The sequence below is a fragment of the Talpa occidentalis genome, unplaced genomic scaffold (genome assembly GCF_014898055.3).
Source record: "Talpa occidentalis isolate TD23 unplaced genomic scaffold, MPIMG_talOcc4v2.1 talOcc4.8, whole genome shotgun sequence".
Classification (NCBI taxonomy): Eukaryota; Metazoa; Chordata; class Mammalia; order Eulipotyphla; family Talpidae; genus Talpa; species Talpa occidentalis.
In genome coordinates this window covers 99182473-99203565 of record NW_023605194.1, presented here as the reverse complement: position 1 = coordinate 99203565, position 21093 = coordinate 99182473, and the positions used below count along the sequence as shown (strand labels likewise).

At 37.2% G+C, this 21093-nt stretch overlaps 1 pseudogene; it reads left to right on the top strand.

The window, feature by feature from the left end:
• The first annotated feature begins 14072 nt into the window (after positions 1 to 14072).
• LOC119234750 (S-phase kinase-associated protein 1-like) lies at positions 14073 to 17228 on the top strand (annotated as a pseudogene).
• Positions 17229 to 21093: the final 3865 nt, after the last annotated feature.

The window sequence follows — 21093 nt, the reverse complement described above, 5'->3', positions numbered from 1 at the left end:
GTGCAGGCCTCCCTGGTGGCACAGGAGTTAAGTCTTATCAAGCTATCAGCAGCCACTGCAGCACGAGTTTGGGCCAGCCAGGGAGCTGACCCACATGGCGCAGCAGACCTCTCCTGTTTGACCTGCTGCTCCCCTCAGCAGTGTATTTCAATCAAGTTGCCTGTTCTGCTCCCCACTCTGTCTCTGGTGAAGCCTCTCACCCAGGCCCCTGCACCTCTGGTCTACACCCCAGCTCTTGTATGCATAAATAAAGCTTTAAAAAAGAGGGGTTCAGATATAGGAAAAAATAATGCTTTGCATAAAAAAGGATTTGAGCAAGAAAAAAGAAAATAATTCTGCCTATAATCTGTCTGAATATTATAATGCTATATTAGCAATATACTTAGAAAAGTTGAGGCAATTTATGTAAGATAATTGAATATTTGAAAGAGAACGTTCAAGCCATTTGAGCTGTAATGAGAATGTCAAGGTTAGGGGTTGTATTCATTATGTCAGGCAAAGGCTATGGGAACTGGAGAACTCATTTGCTTCACAACGATGAATTCCAGGACCTTGAAGATATATTTTACTGTTTCCATTTGTACTGTCCAGAGAAAAATCCCTAACAAAGATTTCATGTTGATGTGATTCTTAAATTTTAATAACCAAAATACAGATTCCTCAGCATACATACACAAAATGATTATTGTATGATAAGAACTTTATTAGGAGATATGAGGAATGAATAAAACCTGAGCAGCAGACTTCCACCTGAAGGAACTTATATCATGAGCATGAAATAATTGTTATGAGATTGAACATTAGATGTCATAAAAGAATAAGGCACAAAAGACTTCTTGGAAGGAAAAAGTATTTTGTGGGGTTCCAAAAAAACATCAGTGACTTAAGAATGGATTATGAAGACAGCTGCTTATGAGAAGACTGAAATCTGAGTAAGGTTTCAACAGGCAACTGTCACTGGAGGAATCATAGCAAGAAATTCATACCAAGCAGCATGGGATTGCGTGAGAAAAATGAAGTTAACACACAGAGTGTGCTTAGTTCAGGTGAAGATGAATTGTTCTCCTGAGTGCTGAAGAAGGGAAGAAAGGAGAGTTAGACCTGAATTTGTGCCAGGCATTGCCTATAGACTGAGAGAGGACTATTTCCCAAAGGTGGTAGCACAAACTCCAGCAGCACAGGAAACACCTCAATAATGCAGTGGTAAAGGCCTCCATCTGCCCCACCTGAATCACATTTTTTAAAAAAAATATAGACTCCAAGAAGAAATTCTCTGCTTGACTTTGACAGTGCCACACCAGAACCCCAATACTTTCAAGTATTCGAGCAGCAGGGGCTTTCTGAATGTCATTTCTGGCATGTTACTCAATTTGGGTTTAGAAATTTGTATGTTACAAATTTGTTTTCAATTTGATCTTAATTATTTTGTATGAAACTGATAGCAAGATGTTTATATGAAATCCTAAGTGTTCCCTAATTTCAGTCAGTATAGAGAAATTTCTTCTCCATATTTTGTTGTGTTATGTTTTGTTTCTGTTTTATTTTACTTGCCTGTGGGTTTTTTCTTCCATTTAAAGTTCAGGTAGGGGAGTTAAACAAAGTCATATGGCTTTGCCATCTTACCTGGGAGTTACTTTTCTTCTTTGATTAAACTCCATAGGAATCTGAGAAAAAGTCTCAGTAAGCCCTAGGCTAAAATTTTACTGACTTCAGAGCACAAAAGAGAATTTCCTTTTCAGTGTATTACTGGGGATAGAATGAAGCATTCCCAGTTTCTAAATTGAATTAAGCCAAGCTTTCCTTTCTCCCCCTACATCAAGTTAAGAGATTTTAATAGATTGCACAGTTAGTTCAGGAATTATTCCAACAGTTGCAATGATCAGTCCAATAAACTTATGTTATTCAGTTGTACCCATTTCACAATTTAGAATACCCTAATTTTCATAAAAGTACAGCTCTTAACAGAAGGTCTCACATTAGGATAGCACACTTTCCTAGGAAGAAAAATAAAAAGTGCTATTTCATTTGACCAAGTAGCATTTTCCATTTCTCGTGCTTCTGCAGTGTGAAAAACTCTTGGTAATAACATCAGGAACTGGGTTAAGAGAAAATATTATGACTACTCTAAATTGCTAAAAGTAAATTTCTTGTTGGGGCAGAAAATTGTGTTATCTGAGGAATCATAAAATAGTACAGCTAAGAGGGACTGTATAATCATCTAGTTAAACTTTTTTTTCATTTTTTAGCTTGTATCAGAGAAATTGAATAACCTGGTTAAGGCTGACCAGAGCTAAATTGAACCTAATGGCTGGGGATAAGGTAGAAATTTATGTTTGTAATATGTTCTTTTTATGTCCTCTGAATTTTGTACTATATGAGCAATTTTTTTCTTTAGTTCTTCATTAACCATATATAAAAAGTGATAGAAAGAACATCCGTGTAGGAGATGCATACAGTGCCAGGCGGACAATGGGTGGGCTTGTGGTGGTTAATTATAGTCAACCTCCCTGGATCATGGAGTACTCACATGGTTGACTAAACATTATTCTGAGTGTTCTGAAAAAATATTTCCTGATGAGATTAACATTTGAATTGGTGGGCTCAGTAAGGCAGATAGCCCTCTCCAGTGTGGCTGTGCCTCATGCAACCCATTGAAGGCCTGGGCAGAGCACGGACAAAAGATGGAGGAAGGGAATGTCATCTCCTCTACCTCGTTGCTTGATCTGGGACATCCATTGTCTCCTGTCCTTTGAGACCTATGCCATCAGCTAGCCTGGTTCTTAGGTCTTTGGACTCTGAATGCATCACACCATCAGCTTTCCTGAATCTCCAGCATGCAAACAGTATATTGTGGAATTTCTCAGCTTTCACAATTGTGGAGCTAACTACTGATTGTCTCTCTCTGCCTGTTTCTCCGTTTTTGTCCATCTGTCTCTCTTTCACATACACACACACACACATTTTTAAAAGGATGTCCATGGTTAAATATATTGTGTAGTAGATAAACCCAAATGTTATGGTTTAATACACATGACTGTATGGAAAATGTCATATTAACAATGCAGACATGCTATGTGTAATAAACCCAGAATACTCTCCTTTGAAACCTCGTATATTCTACAGGGTCAGAGTGTGTGTGTCTAATGTGGCAAACAAGAACGTGCAGAGTGAACCTCAACATTCCAGAAGTCACCCTGCATCCACTTGGGGTTGTCTTTCAAGCCACTTACTTAGAATCTGTAAACAGATTGTTTATGATAATTTACAAGTAGCAATGATGTTAGATAGATTGACCTCCAAGTGGGAACTGCCCTAATAATGAGAGCAAGAAAAGCAGTAGAAAAGGGTGAGAAAAGATTGAAATGAAAAGACCTAGTGAAAGCTAGGTCATGTCATCAGGGGCCATTAGATGGTCTTTCAAAAAAAAAAGAGTAATATTTACCAGTGCATGACATGATATAGCCATCTTAATTCAATGTTTAGATTTCACATTTTAATCTTTCCGATTTATTAAGTTCTTGCTTGAGAGGAAGCAAGTTAACAGATAGGAAGTGTTAACAGTTATGAACTTAGGCCCTCAAGGCAAACTCACTAGAATTGAATCCCTGCTCTTCCCCATATTTAGTTGTGAACTTGGCCAAGCTACTTAATTTCTCTGTTGACTCACTTTTCTTACCTGTAAAATAGGAATAATATTAATAGTACTTGACTAAGGATTGTTGCAATGTGGTAATGTATTTTAAAGGGTTCAGAATAATGCCTGCCCCATAGTAAGCGATTTGTAGGTTGTAGCTATTATTCTCAATGTTATAACTGAGGTTCAAAAAGAAACATTTTGTATGAACTCAGTGACAGAATTCGAATCTTGCTTTTTCCAAAACAATATGTTTCAACAAAATACAAGTCTATCTTGAAAGTTTTTATAAGTATTTAAAAATAAAACTGCTTTTTTTCTCTGATACCCGAGTACTTTATACATATGTCTGTTATGCCACTTTCTGGAAGGCAATGTGATTTTGCTTGTTCTTTTGCAGGCTTCTCTATCAAACTAAGATTTTAGAGCAGAATTGTAGATCATTGATAATTGTCTTTCCACTGCCCGGGAGCGTGAATGTTAAAAAGTGGTTCTTAAATATTTGGTAAGTGAACAGTAAATGCTGCAAATTATATATAGGGTTGGGTCTGTAATTTTCTTACTTCAAATCATATTACTCAAATTTTTATATTTTATTACATGTAGTCACACTTGAGCATATCTTTGGCAGATCATTGCCAAAAAACTTAATCATATTTAGTGGTACACTAAAAAAGACATTTCTCAAGTTACCCTTATTTCTTTTAATCTAACATAACATTCCACTTGGCAAATGTCTCTTATGAGTCCCAGAGTCATAACTCAGATTTATGTCATTATTTGATCAAAGGAACATATTATCTGATGTCCAATAAACATATCTTCCCAACAGTGGGGATCTTGAGTGCCTTGGCTATGTTACAATACTTTAAGGTTGTGACTCTCCTCAAATATTAATAAAAATAAACGTGTAATTCCTTTCTTTATAGAAAATGTCTTCAGTGAAAAAAATAGAACATTAATACAGCAAGTCTTATTAGCATTATTCATTTTTTTAAAAAAAAGATTTGTTTATTTATGCATATAAGAGCCGGGGTACATGCCAGAGATGTGGGGGGTGAGAAGATTCACCAGAGACAGAGTAGGGAACAGAGCAGGCAGATCTACTGAAATACACTGCTGAGGGAGCAGCGGGTGAGACAGGAGAGGTCTGCTGCACCATATGGGTCACCTCCCTGGCCGGGGATTGAAATCATGCTGGAGTGGCTATGGATAGCTTCATAGTGCTGCATCTTAACACTTTGTGCCACCAAGGAGGCCCCTTATTAGCATTATTCAAATAGTCTCAAATTTGTTCATCATTGCAGCTTTCTGTTTATGTAAATTTCACAGACACATATATTCAACACAGATACACACATATACAACACAGATAACCCCAAAATTAAAGAATTTGAAACTATTTAAAATGGGAGAGTGCTGACTTCTGGATGATTCAGGAAAACTCAAAGGTATAAGGTGCCAACAATGTCAGTAAAGAAAAGTTGATATGAAATGTTTCAGGGCTGCAGTTCAGTAACGATCTCTCTACTGCACTACAATTCTACATTTTGCTTTACTGGAAAATTTCTCTTATGCCCTAGCAAGGCCACCTCAGAGTCTGATGAAATCAATAAGATGGCTTTTGACTTCAGCAAAAAACCTTGTGACAAAAAGCAAGAGAAAATTGTTAAAATTTCACAGTTCAAACTAGGCCCTGCCATGTTTTTGAGTTGCTAGGAGGAGTGTGAGATAACAGCTAGACTGAATCTTGAGGGGCACTTTTAGGATAAGTCATTCAAGTAACCGGTTGTCCTTGCATCTTCCCAAACATATAACTTCAACTAAATCAACTCTGTAAGATCAAGGGATTGATGTGAAGTTATGAACAATACTCCTTTGTCAATTAAATTGATAGAAACCAACCTGTTTTTAGTCATTTACCTATATGAACAAAGTCAAAAACTCCAAGGGAGGGGGACCCATCACTCAGAGAAATTTGGGGCTGGTCTTCCTGGCCTCAGTTTCCCAGTTTGGTTCTGAATTCTCTCTACTAAATTTCTGTTTTACTAAACTTTGAATTTGCTTCACAGTGATTATTTCAGTCAACCATAGCACATAAACAAAAAATATAAAATACTCCAAGAAAAAGTGAGATTTTATTATTTACTACACGGATAGACCTTGAAGATATTATGGCAAGTGAGATTAGTCAGACAAAGAAAAACAAATACTGGATGATCTCACTTACATACGGAATCTAAAACACAAACAAAAAATACAGCAAATTCATAAATGCAGAGAACACATTGGTGGTTACAAGAGGCAGTGGGTGAAATTGATGGTGGTGATCAAAAGGTGTAAGCGCCAACTTGTAAAGTAAAATAAATCCTGAGAGTACAATGATTGTATCATATCTTTGAAAGTTATTGAGAGAGTAGATCTTAAAAGTTCTCATCACCAAAAAAATAAAGGCTTTGTAGTTATGTAGGGTATAAACTAGATTTATTGTGGTGATCATTTGCAACATATAAACTAATTTAATGATATATATCAATTATGTCTCAATTCAAAAAAGTCAGGACTACCCTAAATTGTTGATCCCTGTTCCTCTAGTAGAGTCAATCTTCTACGGTTTAGAAGTAATTTCAATATTTTCATGTGGAACATGATCTTGGTTAAACAAAACATCAAAATAAACGCTTTGTATCCGTGGAAATAGTTCAGTACTAAAACATTTTTAAGGTTGCAGCACATTTATTGGCCTTACACTCACAATAAAAGAGTAGACATATTTTCTGTTATTTGAGGAATAATCACTTGTCAAATCTTAATCTCAGTATATTGTAGACCTTTTATTTACACAAGTGACATTCCTTACTCAAAGGCAATTTATTTTTTTACAGAAAGTAATTTTAAAAATCTTGATAGTCATTTGAAAATAATTATAGCAATTTTTTTTCAGCTGGGAAAATACCAGAGTATTTTGATGATTTATTCATGTTCACATAGAATTGTAAAAATAACTTATTAAAGGCAAGGGCCATGATCTGAACTGTCCTTGTCACCCTTCCGAGTACAACGGACAAGATACATGATGCCCTATAGTTAATGTAAGGCTGCAGACACCACCTGGGGATGAATATTCCATGCCCTCTCCTCCATGTACACACTAAAATTCACAAAATAAAATAGAATATTATTTCTATTTTTAAGATTATTTTGAATAAAAATACTGTTGCTTTACCTACCATTATTAAAAAAAAAATAAAACTTTCTCCCTCATAAACACAGCTTGAGGAAATAACAGAATTTTGATAATGGAAGGTCCTTATATATGTTAGTGTAGCTTTTTGTGGAGACAGTTCAAAGGCAATTCAACCCTTTGTAAACATCATCCTCATAATGCTAGCACTACTGTTGCCATCTAATTCATTTGAAATCAACTATGATTTCAAATGCCAAAGATATTTGGCTGACAAAGATATTTTTAATGCAATATGTGGAAATGGAATTACTCTTTAATAACACAAGTTAATTTGTATGTGTTCAAGCTTTGAAATCATTACAATAATCACAGGTTCCAAATTGGTCTACTGATGTAAATCGTTTTGTTTTCAAGGTAAATTAGTAGTCCCTGAATTCATTGTATGAGTTGTACTTTGATAAAAGCTTGATAAATTATGCTCCTGCTTGTTTTTAAGTCATTGTGAGAGATTTGATTGCCTTGGGAGATGTTCAAGAGTTTATAGTCAGATATCTAGTTAGCCCTTAGTGATTGAGCAATAGAGCCTTATTATCAATGATCACTTTGATCTGTCCCTAGGAAAGCATCACCACTCTGTGTACATGTTATGAAAACATAGTTAAGAAGGTCAAGTGTGAGGCACATCAGTCTGAATCACTGAGTACTAATGCTGAAAAGTGGTGTTAGAGATCAACCAGTACCTTCACTTTTCACGTGAGGAAACAAAAATGACAGAGATTAAAAAACTTGTACAGCTGCATGTAGTTAGCATAGGTAAAGCTAGGAGTCTGGGTTTTCTGTATAGTGATCCCATATTCTTTCTATTATATCACCTTAGTTTATCTTCAATTCAGCCTAATGCATTTGACTCAACGTTATCAAACAACAAAGTATTAGGTAATGTGCTGAATGATGGAGATAAAATAATAAAAAAATATTATATAGTCTTAAGAAGAGAGAAATATATAGATAGATGGCTTAATTTGAGATCAACCATAGTAAGAGAAAAAAAGACCAGAAGTCAGTGAAGTTTTCACCAGAGAGTCAATTTCTGAATTAAGTTTAGGGTAAGTCAGTTATTTGTCAAACCAAATAGGAGAATAATCTTATGAGAGAAATAGCATGAATAAAAGCAAGAACCTAAGATGTCCTGTCTGTGACTTTCCCCTGACCACAACACCTCCAAAGGCAGATATTGCAGTGGGAAACCAGGATTTTCCTATATGCCAAATAAGACTACCCACCCCTGGCCTCTGTGACTCAATTAGCAAGAAATAAGTGGGTGCCATGGAGCATCTATTGTTCTGGAGTTAGAACCAGGACACACAGACAGGTGTTCTAGGGAAGATGACCCTTCCTTTGGCATCTACCTGGCTACCAGAGGAAGTAGACAGGGGATCCCTTACTCTTCATGCTCCCTGCAGAAGGAAACACAGCCCCAAGTCCTGCCACCTCATTGCCACATTCTTCCTGAGAAAATAAAGGTTGATCATATAGTAAGTGTATTTTATCTTGGATCATAAGTTGCTATATAAGCCAAAATTTCAAAAACAACCCTCATCTCAGCTTCTCAAATTTCTTCTAGAGGGAGATGTACAGTCAAAATCATGGTAAACCAATAGAGCAAAATATTTATCTTCAAAAGAGCCCTAGGTAAGTCAGATCATGCCCCTGTGTAATTTTTTAAAAAATACTTCTCTGTTCTGCACAACCAACCCCCTGCAGTCTGTTCCACAGTGGTTTTCTCCTGTGATTTGTTCTGTTGGCTTCGGCACAGAGCCCCGTTCATTCTTTGCTAAGTGTTGTTGCCTGGCCAGGGTGTAGATGCAGGCATAACAGTCAAGAAGCCTTAGTGACATGGAAGAACCTAGAATTTACTTGGAGCTGGTCTTCAAAAAAGCTGTGAGGGTTGTTATACCATTGCCTGAAGATGTGAGATCGGTTTCTAATCCTCATGGTCGATCATGGAAATTGTCGACATATGTAGCTATTGTATTTTTGTTGTTCTCTGTTTTTGTGGAGAAGTTACCAATCAGTGAGAAGCTGATTTTATGTGGGAAGAGAGAAAAAAGTTTCTACAATAATTGAAGAAAAATGTAAACTTCTTGAAAATTTGGTCCTTGGCAAAAAGAGTTTAAAGATTTAGAGAAACCTTTAAAGGATACCAGCTTTGAGGAGGAAGAGGAGTCAACAGAAGCATAAAGCTTGGAGGTTATCAATCAAGAGTTGGACAGGTCTAAATCCTAAACTTAAGTATGAAAAGCTTTCTCTAGAAAATGAGTTAAAAGAGAAATCCCTATTTTTTCCAAAAAAAAGTGGATATATCTAAAAGGACACAATTCCTACAAAAGGAATCAAAATCCCTCAAATCATAAGGTGCTACAGTCAAAAGAATCTTTAAAACATTTTGAATGTTTTAAAACATTTGAATGTTTAAAACATTTAAGGGGGCCTCCCTGGTGGCGCAGCGGTTGAGCGCTGGGTTGCGAAGCTGCCTGCAGCCTTTTTAGTGCCTGTTCAATCCCCGGCTGCTCCCCGGCCACCGGAGGAGGGTCCCACATGGCGCGCAGACCTCTCCTGCCGCCCACTGCTCCCCTCAGCAGTGTACTTCGGTCCTTCTGCCTGTTCTGCTCCCTGCTCTGGCTCTGGTGAATTCTCTCACCCTCCCCGCGCGTCTGACTGTATCCGGTGCTTGTATAAATAAATAAATAAATCTTTAAAAAAAAAATTAAGGATGACAAGGTAGTTTTAAATGATTATATGACTGAAAATTCCCAGCTTCAGGAGGAAAGCCAGAAAGTTTTTATAAGAGCTGAAAAATGGAAATGAATAAACTTAACAATTGAAAACTCCAAAGTAGATGTTGAAGAATTCTGTATGAAGAAAAGCAGAGCAAGTCTCTGACTGAACCCTTGCTAAAGATGAAAGATTGACTCCTTGCTTGGAGAAGACTTAAGAGATAATAACTTGGAAATGAAGAATGACACGGAAAATGATAATTGACTAAAATGACCTATGAAGAAACTGATTCCTGCTGCTAAGTTAAATACTTCTTGAAAAATCCAAGAAGAAACCAAATTACCCTCAGTTATCTGAAGTAGAAAAAGCAAAAGAAAAGCTTAGAGAGTATTAACAACCACCAGACTGAACAAGCATCTTTATAGTCAGAAAATGCAGCTTAAAAGTGAGAATCAAAAGCTTCAGCCAAAACTTCCAGTAATGACTGAGCTGATTATTAAGAAACTTTCCAAGGCAGATGAAAAGACCAACCAGGCACCTGAAGAGGTTGAATCTTTTTTTAAAAAAACAGCCAGTGCTCTTGAAGAAGAATTAAAGAGAATCATTCATTCTTGTCAAAGAGAGATTATTTCCTATGGCCAAAAAAAAAATAAAAGCTGCCCCATGACAATTGGTTGGCAGTTCAGAGTACTGAATATCTAAATGATTTAAGGCAAGAACATGGTTACAACAGAAGGAAACTAACTGAAATAGTTTAAATTTTAACTTTTAGAAAAAGATGCTTATGCATTTGAAATTCCAAATACAGCATTGACATTCCAAATACAGCTTTGGCAGAGAGCATTCTTCATACAGTTCCTCACCACTGGGTCAACCTTCAGTTGAAAGGGTCTTCTTCACCTTCAATTTCTTTGGAGGGTTCATTCAAACTCATACTTTTGTGTCCAGGGGGAGGACATGTCATAATAACACAAGATGGGGTTAGCTCCAGAATAGAAGATTGGTTTAGCCTTAGAAAATTAACCCATGTGATTCTCCACATTAACAGGATAAAATGTTTTTAAAATATGATCTTTGTAGATTCAGGAAAAGAGTTTTGGCAGAATTAAACATCCAAAATAAAAAATCCCATTGAACCAGGAATTGACAAAAACCTTTTAATATGGTAAAGGTTATTTACAAAAACATGCAGCAACATCCTACCTAATGGTAAAATATTAAATCTTGCTTTTCCCCTAAGGTTTGGAGCAAGGCTAAGTCCACTCTCATCCCTTCTGTTAAGCATCATTCTGGAGTTCATAGGCTCTGCAGTAAGTTAGAAAAAGAAACAAAATCCAGGCCTCCCCTGGTGGTGCAGCAGTTGTGCACCGGGCTGCAGAGCTGTCCACAGCCTCGGCGGCAGTGCCGGTTCGATCCTCGGCCACTGGCGAGGGTCCCACATGGCACGACAGACCTCCTGCCATGGCAGCTGCTCCCCTCAGCAGTGTATTTCATCAGTCTGCCTGTTCTGTTCCCTGCTCTAGTTCTGGTGAATTCTCTCACCCTCCCGTGCTTCTGACTGTACCCAATGCTTAAATAATCTTTTTTTTTTTCATCCATAACTATTCAAAAAAGAGCAAAACTCTCTTAATATGATTACTTACATGACAAGCCCTTTGAAATCTATCCCAAAATATGTTAGTTAGAATTTGTTGGTAAATTTGGAAGACTTCAGCTACAAGGTAAATAATCTAGCATTAAATGACTATAAAGATTTTTCTAAAATCTACATCAAAAATAAAATAAAAAATCTATCATTTACATCATAAAATAAACATCTAAGACTACATCTAGCATAGAGTTCTCAGATCTATTCTCTGAATTATCAATATCATTTCAAGGTTTTATGTTACCTAAGTGTCTTGGAAATTATATTCAAGCTGACATGCCACAAAAAACATGATTAGTCTTGAAAGAAAGTTTATAGAAATAATTCAAGTAAATAAATTTTTCATAATCAAATATTTTGTAAGAGTAGAGTTAGCCTATTTGATCAGTAAACTTATTTAAGTTTAGAAAATCAAATGCAAATAAAGTATTTTTTATACTTGTCATAAATCAGACATAGCTGTTTTATCTAAGTATTAAGCTGATCTTGTTAGCTACAGTTATCTTAATTAAGTTATGTGGAAAATTAAAACACTGAGTTGATTTCTGTAAGGAAATAAAGTTTAAATTTATTCCAATGTGGGGTTGGAATAACATGTTCTTTAAAGGCTGGATCCATCCCACAGGCCAGCAGTTTGTCATGTTGACTTGGCACGTCTACATGTCTAAACAGCTAGCTAAGCCAGTAGTCTTGAAATATATTCCTCATATTCCTAGAAAATTTAAAGTTGCATCTAAGTTCTACTTATTATTGTAATGATTTGATTGCTGTCATATTATTAATGCTGCCTTTTAAAATAAAATTGTCACATTTTAAACATCTGATGAAATTAGAATAACATTAAATCTGAAAGGGAAAAATTAATTCTGACTAAACGAAGTGGGTTCTATAAAGTTCAGGGCACCATGCCCTAGACTGTTCTAGACTGCAATAGGGGGATATTTTGCCCTGCATTTATGATGAGCTACTATGAAGAGAGAAGTTTTACCTAATTTGTGGAAACTGGTGCCAAAAAATAAGGGAACAATATTGGACTAAAAGTAAATGCAATATTTAACAGCAGGGTTTTATCACCTCTTAAATGCACAATTTATATAGTAGAATCCATGAAATACTACTGGTCGGTTAATCCAAATCTAGTAAGTACATGCTAAGAATAGGCAGCAGCAGAAATAACGAGGTTCATTGACCAAGCACACAGAAATGTTCTATCAGTAACAGTACTCAGGAGATTTACAACAAAATGAAATAATACATATGACTATGTATTATCCAGAAACCTTGTCAGAAGTCAAGAAAACATGTTTTCTGTGAACCTAAACAAATAGTACAAAATTTTTAAATAATTTATTGACCTATTAGATATACACATGGAACTTTTGATGTCTGTCTTGGAATCATGCAAAGGATAATTTCATACTACAGACACAAGTGACCAAGAGACTTTACCTTCTCCTTAATGAGACTAAAAATGTTTTTCATAAATCTTGAATATACCATTTTCTAAAAATCTGAGATGGATGAAGTATAGAAACTTGTCAGGACTGTGGACTCGATGCAATAAGGTGCTGCCATCTTCAGTATTTCTTATTTTTCTTTGTATGAGACTCTCAGCAATAAGGCTTTGACAATAGCTGAGGACAGGGAGGGGGAAACTTGCTTTGCACAAATGTCATTATTGCCACATTTGTAATCTGTAATATATCTCAAATTCAGAACACACTCCTGTGGGTTAAAGTAACTTTCTAACTTCCAGGTCTAACCTTTCTAAAATTTTCAGTACAGTCATGAAAGACAGTGATTTTCTGCTGGCTCATGATGACTTCACTAAAGGACACTTTGCCAGAATCAATATTTTGAAATGTTGCTTTGTTTGGAATGATGAATACTTCACACCTGGCAATGAATGGTAATAGTAAGAATGGGTGAAATGTAGGACTTTCTTTTGAAAAGTAGAAGAGGGGCAATTTTGAAAGAATACATTGGGGGAAAAAACCACACAGGAGTAGACAAGTAAATCAATTTGGGGAACAAAAATGTGGAATTATCTAAAATAAGATTTACTTTAAATCTTCCATGCCTACATACCATTTGGAAATCTTCAGGACCCACTCCCCACTGCCTAGCCGAGTACGTTATTTTGAAGACAGAACTTAACTTGCTAAAATACCTTAATGAGATTTCTTTACTGTAACTTCCTAAAGAACTTTTAATATGGTTTCTTTAAATGAAATATCAAAAGAGAATATAATCCAAATGTAATTGCATCAAGATGCAATTGAATTTTGGGGGAAACTGACAACCTATTTCTCAAATTTACATTTCAAAGACCTAGCATGGCCAAGACTTGAAAATAAAATCTTGAAAACAAGTGAAGGAAATGGAAGACTTAAACTGCTAAATATTAGGACTTACAAAAAACCAACGTGATAGTCTGTGGTAAGCCAGCAGCCTCCTATCATGTCAACAATGAGAAGGCAAATAGATAACTTTGAGAGATCAATCCTTACCCCCTCCACTTGGCCATACTGTCACCCTCATCTCTCCCCAATTTTCTGTCCTGGGACTTGTAAAATAGATTCTAGAAATCCAGATAGTAAATATTTTGGGCTTTGCAGACCATACAGTCTGTCACAATCACTCGAGTCTATCATTGTACCTCCGAAGCCTACCTCTGCCCAAGTGGCAGAGAGGATAGGAGCAGCACGGCCCTTCGAGAGGATGAATCTATCATTATCCGGGTGTTGTGGGTCTGTCTGTTTATACCTCATCGTGTGGAAGAATACTATGGACATGATCTCAGCTGTGCTGCAGCACAACATGGGATGGCCGGAGCTGGAGGCACATGTGGCCTTGATGGAGCTGATGTGCAAGCGTCTGGCTATGTCCTGCAGCATCTAGACGGTGCTGGCATCTGGATCGGCTTTGTTGGCCATGGGGCAGGCCCCTTAATTGCAGGGCAAATATAGCCACCACAGCGCGGCAGTTGCCCCATAAGACTCCTGTGGCCACGTCTAGATTCCTAGAGGACTGAGTTCAGCAACTGCTGAGGGTGATGTCGGGCCACAGATATCACGAGATGCTTGAATTGCAAAGCATCTGGAACTGCAATATTCCTAGTATACCGTAAATTATTACTGCTGCTAATACACGACAATTATTTTTAAAACAAAATTAATTCACTTAGTCTGGTGGTAAAAGTAAATCTGCGCCCCTGAACTCTCCTACCTGCCGAGGGTTATAATTTATCTGAAAAAAAGCACAAGCCAATGACAGTATATCCTCTCCAGTGCTAGCATGTTAAGCTTCTTGATTGTTGAGGAATCACTCCTAATATTGACTTCACATTAAAATCATGACACTGTAAAACAAAACAATAAAACTAAAGAAACAATGCCTGTGTTCTACCTCCAAACAAGTTTAATTTAAATTTCTGGGCGTAGGGTCTGGGAGCCCATATTTTTAAAATGTACCCCTTGATTTAATATGTAGCAGTTAAAAATATATATACAATATGCAGATATATTTAAACCAGCATTTCTTAACTTTGTACATTAGAATAATCGAGGAAGTTTAAAAAGAAAAAAGAAATCTCATGTTCAGGTTTTACTTTAAGCCAATTAATAAATCAAATTTCTGAGTGAGGAATCTGGGTACCAATAATTTTAAAAGTTACCCAATTTCAGCATTCAGTCAAGTTGTAAACAGCTAATTCAGGGGCTCTTGCTACTCTCTACATGTCTCTTACATTATATCTCAGGAAAATATTTTAAATACTTGCCATTTAAACTAACTTTTAATTGTTAAGACTTGATATGAAAATAAGCCATAGTTGTATGACTCACAAGACTTGAAGACTTGCTAAAGGAATGTTGGAGTTGGAAAAGTCCTTGGAAGGTTATTTTGTATTCATTACTCCCATATCTTTTGCAAATTAGTTTGTTTATCTTTTTAGACAACTAAAGGAACAGGAAATGAAAACAGACTGGGATTCAAAGTAAAGATGGGAATTAGAGAAAAAAATATTCATAGAATCATAATAGCAAACTATAAGGCACTAACAAGAAAGCAGTTCATATAAACAAACACAAAGCTCACTATTATTTTGCCTGAGAGCACTAATAGAGCCAAACCATTGGTGAAGAATGATTTATAAGGCAGTGTTCACATGGAAAAAAAAGATAGGAAAAATAGTAATTATTTAACATTTCAAGTTCCCAAATTCTTCCATTCATTTTAAAGTATTGCATATTTCCCAAAATAGTAAATAAAAAGGCTTTAATGTTAATAAAGGTCAATTTTGTTAAGAATGTGATCCTTGACATTTAATACACTAGATAGTACATATTGACCTCTGTCTTTACTCTGAGACTGTAGGTTTTTTCTATTAATGTTTTCCGGGGCCTCCCTGGTAGCACAAGGGGTTAAAATGCAACCTATAAAGCTGTGCCCAGTCCCTGTAGCACGAGTTCAATCCCTGGCCAGGGAGCAACCCACATAGTGCAGCAGACCTCTCCTGACTCGCCCGTTGCTCCCCTCAGCAGTGTACTTCAGTCACTCTCTGTTCTGTTCCCCACTCTGTCTCTGGTGAATTCTCTCACCCTCCACACCACTGGCCTGTACCCCAGCTCTTGTATGCATAAATAAAAATAAATCTTTAAAAAAAGTTTTCAAATATTTTAATGAATTTTTGTAAATTGCTTGTAAAATACTTTAAAGTGTTCTAAGAGTTTTAAAAGGAAAGACTGGGATTTAAATATAGATTAATATTTCCTTTAAGTATGTTAATGTTCTAAATTAATTTTATAATCTACAATTGAAAATAGCCATACAAGTATTAAGTATGAGAATTTGATAATGCAAGATTACCCACTGTAGCTGTGAACACAGCTTAGTCAAGTAAATCAAAAACATGATGCCACATTCTATTCCTTCTATTTAAAAGAGGTTATTACTGACAAAAGGGCAGCCAAAGAATTTTAAGTCAACATGCCAAAAATTTAGTTGTCTTTGAGAAAAGTCCATTACTTATTTTAGAGGTTATCTTGGAAGACAGTCAAGAGCTTTCTGCAGATAGGAAGAAATCAGTCATTAATTTTGTTTTATCTACACAAAGTAGGGATTGGCAAACTCAAGTGCCCCTTGGGGTAGGAGTGGCGATGAGTACATGAATATCAGAAAAATAAAGGTTGAATGGATCAGTGACAAGCTGGAGAATACAAGCCTATCTAAAGGCTTTCCAAACTCAAATTTGTGAATATTTTGTTGGGAAATAAACATACCAGTTTTGCCAGTTTTGACCCCTTATTTAAAAGTCTGTTTAAAAAAAGCTTTATTTTACATTTGTTTAAATTTTTCACTATAATTTTTTTCTCAGTATATGAAAAGTATGTATTATATTGTGTACTTTGGATGAAATAAAACCAAGCAGAGTTACTAATACAAACAGCTATGGAGGAGTGACATTGTTTGCCCCTCCTGTCTCTGCTGACACCACCCTGTTGTCATCAGCCTCCAGCCCTCAGTCTCCTTGAGACCAAGCAACTGCCTTCAATTACGTTGTAGCATTCTGATGGAAAGATAATTGAAGTGGATGTGGAAATTGCCAAGCAATCAGTGACTATCAAGACAATTTCGGAAGTTTGGGAATGAACAATGGAGATGACCACCCGTTCCCTCTACCAAATATTAATGAAGCATTACTAAAGAAGCTCATTCATCACCCCAGGATGATGAGAATAATGTTGATATCCCTGTTTGGGATTAAGAATTCCTAAAAGTTGACCAAGGAACATTTTTTGAACTTTTCCTAGCTCCAAACTATTTAGACATCAAAGGTTGGCATGAAGTAACATGGTAGACTGAGGCCAGTATGATCAAGGGGAAAACTCCTGAGATTTGCAATACCTTCAATATTAAAAGTGACTTCACTGGAGAAGCAGCAACTCAGTAGGCAGAACCAGTGGTATGAAGAGAAGTGAAATGCTGTGTCTTACATTAACACTTCAGATGGTACTAATGGATACACACCACCAACCAGATGAAGGGAAACATTGGATAGGGGCAAAAACAGCTCTGGTCTCATGGAACTTGGGACCTGGCACAGTGACACATGGAAGCACTCTATTTCTCGGAACTCCTCAGAACCCCTCCTTTTGCATTGTGTGGAGGCTTTATTACTTAGCCATCATTGATTAAATCACTGCTCATTGGCAACTGAACTCAACCTGCAGCCCCCTCTGTCCTCCCTGGAGGCTGAGGGTGGGATTGGAAGTTCCAGTCCTCTAATCACATGGTTGGTTCATCTGAGGCTACCACACTCACATAACAAGACACCTTTATCGCACTCAACACTTAGGAAATTCCAAGGCTTTGGAGGAGTCAGGAACTGTGGATGAAGAAAAAAAATATGAGTAATATATGTTGATCATCTGAATGACAAAATGTATCTTATCATAATTTCTGCTTTTCAGATGGGTTTTTCAGTCTATGAAAACTGTTACCTTTTATAGTTTGTCTAGTTTTCTAGTTGTTTATGACTAGAGGGTAAGTCTCATTCCAGTCACTTAATCATAGTCTCAGAACAGTATTTTAAAATGTTTTCAAAGTTGATACATAATAGGGGTATATACTTCACAGATAGCTAGTGTACAAACTCTACCACTCTCAAGGATCATTCACATGTTTACCTCCTGATCTCAAGAGAATTAAGTTTCAGATTCCTAACTACACCAATCATCGCTAACATTTTTGATGTCATTTAAAATATGTTTCTCAAAGTACAAACTAATGACATCTTAATTGTTAAGAACTATAGAAAAATCCCATTGCTATGGTTAAATTTTCCAGAGAGATTTTGCACTGCTCTGTTAAACACAAAGTCCTTTTGCATTTGAATGATTTTAAATTAAACTCTTCAAAACATATCAAATATCTACCTTTCTAATAAAGGGTATGGAAAGTAGCAACCTTTTCTCTAATGACTAATGATCTTCCTTATAAACACTGGTTATTATATGCTATTGAAATTCAATCAACAAAATCAAAATAACTATTGAGAATTATGCCCGAGGAAGTTTATTCCAGTACCATTATTTAGAACAAATGTTCCATTTTTACTACTATACTGCAGAATATTTTTCAGATTATGTGACTGAAGTAACAAAAAATGGCTGCACGCCAAGAAAAAGGAAGTGTCTTAAGCAAGGTTAAAGTTCAAGTCTCCTTCATATAAATGTTGAGAGATGGTAGGTCTGGGCTTATCAGGTAGCTCTGTTCAGTTTTAATGAGCAGAGGCCTACAAATCTAAAATCAATGGGCGAGCAGGGATGATTCCTTCTGAAGGTTATGAGGCAAGGACCTTGGTTTGCAGATGTCTGTCTTCATCTTGTGTTGCTTTACAGCCTCTTCTCCCTATGCAAGTTTCTGTATCCAAATTCCCCCTTTTTTTGAGGACCCCACATAAATTAGGGTTCACCTTAATGACCTTGTTTGAATTTGATTGCTTTGGAAAGACTATTTCCAAGTAAGGTCACACTCAGACATAGAGGTTTACACTCCAAGACATCTTGTGCAGAGGGGCAGAACAGTTTAATCTATAATGCATGCATGTGGCAATATTACTTTGATAGTCATGTGGTCTTCTCATGTTCATGTCTGTCAATTTTTTTTATTGGGACACTAGTCATGACAGATTAGGAGTCTCAACTAATTAATCTACAATGATCCTATTTCCAGAAAAGTTCAGGCACCCAGGAAAGTTCCCCAAACTCTGGGCTCTTCTCCGGCTTCCTGAGTAATCAAAACAGCATCAGGTGGGCTGGCAGAAGAAAAAGACCAGTTTAACAATTTTCTCACAGGAAATGTACTATGAGTAGGTAGATCCTGACTTCAGGTCCAAGAACAGAGTTTAAATTTGCAACTGAGGAATGGGGTAGAGGCCTGTGGTGCTAAAGGGAGAGGAAGGAGTACTTCACATGATGAGGATATGACTGCATGTTTATGCTGAAACTAAATATGGGTTTTTTCAGATAGAGAGAACATTTCTATAGGTAATGCTATACCTGGTTAATATCCAATTTTTATTCTTCTAGGTAGTAAAGGAGCAGTGGTCACTTCTTTTGATTTGGGGAAAGTCAAGAGCTGCTTTTTAGCCTCCCTACCACACCCTTCATTGATCTCAACTTGAAATAACAAGCATGCTAGAGCATCTTGGTTGGATGGGGGAAACCTTCCAAAAGTAAAGGTGGAGGTCATTATCCAAAAGGGGGAGATATTAAGGGCGTTTGGATAGGGAATGTGTATCTAGGGGATGTCAGTGGGCCACAGTAATCTGAGGAGCAGCAGACAGTGGGTGACATTTCACGGTGTACCCAAAGGACAACATTTCTAAATGGCTGAACATTTAGTTTGGGGGGGTTGCATTTCAAACAATTAGATGAGTGAAATTTTGAGTTTGGCACCAGCACACTTTTGGGTGACAGGGTCCCATGGGGCCTGTTGTGAAGAAAACACAGGACCCAAACACTGGGGCCCTTTTAAACATATTTACATACTGTCCCCAGCCTCTGCAGTGAGAGTTGATCCCTGCTGGCCTCGGAGCAACAAACATGGCGAGCAAACCTCTCCTGTCTAGCCCGCTGCTCCCCTCAGAAGTATATTTCCTCAGTCTGCCTGTTCTGTCCCCTGCTCTGTCTCCAGTGAATCCTCTCACCCTCCTGCGCATCTGGCCTATACCCCAGTTCTTGTGTAAATAAAAAAATCTTAAAAAAAAGTATTTACAGGGCCTCCCCGGTGGTGCAGCGGTTGAGCGCTGGGTTACAAAGCTGCCCGCAGCCTCTGCAGCGCTGGTTCGATCCCCGGCTGCTCCCCGGCCACCGGAGGAGGGTCCCACATGGCGCACAGACCTCTCCTGCCGCCCGCTGCTCCCCTCGGCAGTGTACTTCGGACCTTCTGCCTGCTGTGCTCCCTGCTCTGGCTCTGGTGAATTCTTTCACCCTCCTGCCCTTCTGACTGTACCCAGTGCTTGTATAAATAAATAAATAAATCTTTGGGGGGGGGAAAAAGTATTTACATAACAATTAGCTCCCTAGTGAAAGACATTTGACAATTTCTCCCCAACAAAATTGCCACACACAGGTCAAAAGAAAAATTACCAACCAATTTACATCAGATATGACAAAAGATAATTATTATAATCAGCACTTCTAAAAATATGTAGGATAAAGTGATAAAGTCTCCTTGAAAAAACTCTGAAAAACAACAGAAACAGAAGAATTGACTGTTGGAAGTAAAATTACAATTGTGAGTACCCCCTGGGAAGATGGGAACTAGTAAGTGATGGTGGGGGCAGGTGAACACAGCAAACCCCCAGAAGGATGTCTGAGGCAGCCTAGGGAGGATGTGGAGAGGCTATAATTTTTGTGCTGTTTCTCTCTCTTCAGTTTAGGAATGGGCAATGTCATGACTTCCGGTTGTTGATAAGCATCAGCAAGTAAAAAAAAAAAAAAAGAGCTGAAGAACACAGGGGCAGGATGACCCGTGTCCTCAGAGACCCCAGTCTCCAGCTGGGCAGCTCTCTTGACTCTCCTTGTTCTCAAATTTTCCAATGACACAGTCGAGAGTGCATGTCTCAACACTACAACAATCATTTTGCAGCAAGAGAGCTGCAGAACACAACCACTCTAAAAGAAAGTTACCAAAATAAAAGTAAAATTGAACACTAGGCATCTCAGGCATATTTTTTGGAATACACATGCCAGTAATGTAAAACAAGCACAACATATATTCAAACAGTTGGGAAGAATATGATAAAGAAAAGAAACAAGAAATTACTTTGAAGAACAA